The sequence below is a fragment of the Parasteatoda tepidariorum genome, chromosome 9 (genome assembly GCF_982258835.1).
Source record: "Parasteatoda tepidariorum strain Cologne lab strain chromosome 9, Ptep-v5.0, whole genome shotgun sequence".
Classification (NCBI taxonomy): domain Eukaryota; kingdom Metazoa; phylum Arthropoda; class Arachnida; order Araneae; family Theridiidae; genus Parasteatoda; species Parasteatoda tepidariorum.
In genome coordinates, this window is record NC_141763.1 from 104,620,011 (window position 1) to 104,626,044 (window position 6,034).

The window sequence follows — 6,034 nt, forward strand, 5'->3', positions numbered from 1 at the left end:
GATGATGCGAAAAATAGTCGGCATCACGCTCAATTTGCCTTTCGAGAGAATCGTGGGAAACAAATCCTCCCCTTCATCCGACACGCTATCTCTTTTAAGAAATAATTTTTGGCAACAATCGCATCAACGCTCAATTCATTAGATTGGGATGGATATACAATATGTTATACTGGTGGAAAGAATCTGTGTTATTCCTATGGGAATAGTAGTTATTGCATTGTAGAACAGAATTTATGTTTAAAACGGTTAAAAAAAATTGATGGAAATTCTAAATTTTAGTGACGCATGAGAAAAACTTCAAAAGTGGTTTAAAGAATTCATTCAACTTCAAATTTTTAATGCAAAACGCAATGCAAAGTGTACAATGTGAGAAGTAAAAGAGTAAACACCCTGAAAAACTTTTGATCTGATCGGATTTTCACGTTCTAGGACTTAATGGTTTCGAAAGCTCACCAAGTAGTGAATCAAGTAGTGAAGACGATTTTTTAAGTTGCAAAATCAAACAAAATAAATACTTTATCTCAATAAACTTACCTTTTTTAATGAATTTAGATTTTTAACGCTGAAATGAATAGGATTTGATCCTTAGTTTGATTAATGGGCTGCAACTATCAAAATTTTTAACAATTATTTACCAGTTTTTAAAAAATAATTCAAATAACTGCCTGTTCGTGTTTGCTGACTCGAATATTCGATTAAACGTGTTTTATAATTTTGGGCAAATATTTTTCAATCCAATTAAATTCCTGAGAATTACGCAAAAAAGGAAATTAAGGGGGCCAAATTTTCGATAGCTCTTCTGATTATAGCTTAGTAGTCAAGAATTCAAATCTGTCAAAAAAATGCTCGATTTTTCTTTGTGTGTCTGTTTTTGTGCTTTAATAGTTAACAGTAATTAATTAGTATATTTGAGGTCGACTTTTTAAGTCATTAAGATTTGCATTTGGTTTTAAAAATGCGATCAAAAAAAAAATAAAAGTAATTCCCAGTACTGTGTTTTTTTTAATTTATTTTTATATTTCCTTTATTTATTTATGTATTTAATTTAAATTTTTTTTCCCGTCCCTTCATCATAAAAAGAATCACAATTCCTATTATTCTTAGCGAGAGAGAAAAAAATTCATCGAGGATACGATTTACAAATGGTTCATTTTGAAAATAATTTTCATATTTTCATTCATGCACTGTAATTTCTGAATAAATAAGAATACATAATTTTGTTTGGAAGAATGATGAGTACAAGAATACGAGGTGTTCAAAGAGTGATGATCACAATCAGTCAGAATAAACAACATTCATCTGAAAATGTGAGATGGAAAAGAAAAGGATGAGCAGTAAGAGAACGCCTGCTTAGTGAAACGACCAGACATTGCTTTTCCGAACAGATAAATAAGCCGCAGCAGGTGCCTCCCCTGGCCTCTCAGGTCTCCCGATTTGTCCTGCACAGTATAGTTTTTTTTTTCTTTCCTGGGAACATTAAAAAAGCGTGGTTCTTAAACAAAAATGTTTTCAAACATTTTGATTTAAGTATTGAAGTTAGCATAAATATCTCTGATTTGTAGAATAGGATACACATTTTTATTTTTATAAGGAAAAAATAAAAAATAGAACTTAAGGGGCGAAATTCAGTTCTTAAGAATATATGGAAATTCAATATGCAGGATATTGCGTGTTCTTTATCTATAGTTCTAAAACCTTTGCCTCACGTGAAGTGAAAAGTGACACTTTTGGGACCACAAGGTAATACTTCAGATAAATAAATAAAACGTTATTGAAATATATCGACAATCACTGGACTAAAAACTTTATAATGTACTTAATTAGCAGTGAAAACAAGTTGAAAGGCGAATATAAGAAATATCTTTGAGTTTCATCAGGTTTTGATTTTGATTTTACTGTCTTCCTCCCACGTGATTCAATAGAGGTTTTGTTTCTCACGCACTTGAATATTAATTTGCGATCTCAAATGAATGCAAATTTCTTTGATCATAACTTAGGCGAGAATTCTGAAAGTATGGCATATTAAGGACGGTGATTGCGAAGCACTTTGTATATAAGAAATGGATAAAAATTATGTCGCTGCGTCATGTTCATACACTAAAACAAATTCTGGATTAAATAACGGTAAGAAGAACTGTCACCCTACTCCCATTTTACGTAAAACCCTCTTTACTTTAAATTCCATTTTTACCTTAAAATATCATACCGTAATTTTTACAGTAAAATTTATTTAGTCTTAGTATTTCAGTTATTTTATGTTAAATATTGTTGCAAAAATTACGGTATATGATATGCAGTTTTTTATGATTAAAATAGATTTTATGATAAAAGTAACGGCACCCGAAATACCAGTACTTTTTACCGTAACTTGATCTGGAATATTTGTTGTTGTTGTTGACATATGCCTGTTTAGGCAGAGGGGGTGTGATTGTTCTTGTTTTCCAGTGGCGTCATCTATGGCCAAGAATTCGACTTCTGCCTCACCATACGTCTCACCCGTTTATAGGGCGGACTAGGGGCCATGTCTGATACATAAAGGGGAAAAATTAATATATTGTGATTGTATAGACAAAATATTAATCCTCCTGTGTTTTGTTGTCTGAAATTTAGAAAAACAAACATTAATGTTAGAACTATGTGTGTTTTACAAATCAAAAATCAAGTTTAATTTGTTATCAAGCCATTGTCCCTGCCTTGTTCGCCAAGAACGAAATATTCTAAAGTGAATTTGTTTATTTTATTTTTTACTGGTTTTTATTTACTGGGAGTAAAATATCTAAATATCTAAAATGCAAATTATTCTTAACGCCAATTTGTCATATTCATACGGTAACGCTTTTCTTTATAAGAGCAATGACATTGTTTTAAATATTATAATTAAAGAGTAATTATATAAAAACATTATATTAAAAGAGTAATGACTTTTCCTAAGGCTGTCAAAATACACAAAACTCATGGAAGACTGTTAAGAATTTCTTTTTCTTTTTTTTTTTTGAATGGATACGTTATTGATTAATAAAACTATAACACTTTTATTCAAAAGAAACATTTTTATTCGAATAAAAATAACATTTGTTTTTCAATAAATTATTTCCAATTTTCTTCTAGTTGAAGAAAATTTCACAATCAACAATAACATTAAAATATATTTATTAAAAACGCATTTTAATTAACAGAAACTATAAGGAACAAGTTGTTAAAAATATGCAATTCAGAGCAGGAAAGCATAGAATGATAAACGAAATGTAATCTAGGAAATCAGTTTATACTACAATAAAAAATAATAAAAAATTTTAATCCGTCATAAAATAGATTCTAATGAAAAAAAATCACAGTGTGTGAAAAAAAATCATTTAATCACTTTATTGATTGTTTTTATTGAAGAATTAAGTAGAATTACTTTTGAAGTAGAAAGTAAAAATTCAATTTGCGAATAGGATACTTATTATAACCCGGTTGCTTCGATAGATATTTGGCACTAAAATTTAAAAATAGAATCAACCAGAAGCTTAATTTATTATATATGAACTGCAATTTTTCAATTATTTTTAGAAAATCGATGAAGGATTTTTCATAAATTGATTTGAACAATTCAAAAAGTGTCACGAAGAGCAACAAAAGAGAGCTTTCTACTAATATGAAAACATAATTAGAAATTAAAAAATGTAGACTGATTATTTATATGAACAAGGTCGGTTAAACTGAACAGAGTTTTTATTTATAAAAGTTTGATTTCAGTTTAAGAAATCTGAAGTGAATAGAAAGGCTTATTTAATATGCAAGGTTTATAAATTCAAAATGGGTTGAATGAAAAAATTATAGTTATCTTTTTATGTTTGGTTTTCAATGTTCTCAAATATTTATGTTATTAGTAATTAACGAAGGATTTCATTTACAGAATTTCAGCAGAAATGATTCAAAAATTCTAATAAACATATATTGAGAAAGATATTAAATGAAATATAAGTTTAATTTTAAAATAATAAGAGTACATTCGAAAACGGAATAAAATAAGTTACGCTAATTGGGCAATAGATGATATATTCTCTGAGGTATAAGAAGACTGATTATAATAAGCCTAGAAATATCAGGTTGATTACAGGAGGAAGGCGGATTGCAAAAGTCAATGTTATCTATGGTGAGCGAGGAGTCGGATTTTTTAATTAGCTTGCGAAAAGCTTAAGGGATCGAACCTACAACTGAGGAGATCCAGGTTCGAATCCCAGCGGTTCATACGAACTCCGCTCCCGTCATGCACCGACCACAGTGCTGATGTAAAATATCTTCAGTGATAGACGGATCATGGGTTAGAATCCCCTTGCTGACAGGCTAACTGTGGGAGGTTTTAGTGTTTTTCCATTCCATGTAACGCAAATGTGCTTTAGTTCCATCAAAAAGTCCTCGATGAAGGCCATTGCTTGATACAGGAGTTCCCTTGTCTTCTGGGTTGGGGTCAAATTTTTTACATTACAAAGTTTAACATTGGTAACTCCGCATTGGATCAGTAGTTCAATACAGGTTATAAAATAAAATAACATAGATACCCACTTTAATAGTAAAGTGGAAAAGGAATTTTAATTTTGTATCTATTTATCAAAATGTACAGCTCAAAATTAAAATATAAAAATCGGAAGACTTCACTACAGGTCTTTAACAATTCTATTAATTCGAATTTACAGGTGAAAATTGGAATACAAAAATCGCAATACATACTTATTTAACAAATCTATTCAAATTACAACTAAAACTATTTTCCTAAGCTAATATAATTTTCATAACTTTCCCAAAATTTAAATGTTAAATTTAGTTTTGTAATTGTTAAATATTGAAAAGAAAATATTATTAACAGTTGCGAAATGGTAGTAATGCATTAACCAATAAGCTCCAGAATAAGCAATAAAATAAAAACCAAGATTTCTTAAACTCTTTCACATTTGAAAATGCTTGAAAAATCAGTTTGAAATAAGACTATAATAAATAAAAAAATTATCTAGAATGTTTCACTAGTAATTCTTATTCCACATCATATTAAATATTTAAAATTGCCTATCATAATAAAGTATAAAATATGTATTAAAGAATTCAGCTACTACTTTTCAGTTGTTTCAGTAACTACTTTTATTTTCAAGAATTCTCCACAAAGAAATTATTCAAAATTCCATTTTGATACTTTAAATGAGTTATTCTATGTATTGAGCAAAATGACTAGATATTTCTATATACCACACAACGAAGGTTATGTTGTTTTCATTGAAAAAAGATAATAATAATAAGTAAAAAACTGATTCCTCCAAAACTGTTCAACTGATCCCTTTTAAATTTTTGGCCTACGTATTAAAATGACTTAATTTAACACATACCCATCTACTATTATTTTCACTGTCATTTACAGAATTCTGGAATTATTCGATAATCAATTATTTACTGTTATAACCAATTATTTTTTATAATACAATTACAACCGGCAACTAGCTTCGTTATTCGGTTGCTGTTGATTGATTATGAAATAACGAAAATTCGGATGAATGAGAGTTACATTTAAAACTTGTTTTATATTTTATAAATCAAGACTATTTAGATCATTATTAAATTAAATAATAAATAATAATAGGAAAAAATATCTTTAACAATAAATTGTCTAATGCAATTAAGTTTTAGAATTGTGCAAGTATGCACTTAACTTCTTTTAAAAATTTTAAGCATGCATTTGGATTAAACAACCTTGGAATTTGCTCTGCATTGTTGGACAAAGTTAAAAATTGATTCTGAACAAACGGCTGTGTTGTATAGGCTTTTAAAGTAAATATTTAGTACAGTTTTGTAATAAAATTTGTTTGAATTTTATCGCTCAAAATGCCATCAAAATACTGTTTTGGATGCAATATGAACAATTAGATGACAATTTAAGAAATAAATTAATTGATGAACAACAATGATAAAAACATAAACTTGTGCTTTTTTACAAAAAATGATAATAGTTATCGTATTCCATAAAATTTCAATTCTAACATAACATGAAAATCCCAATTATTTT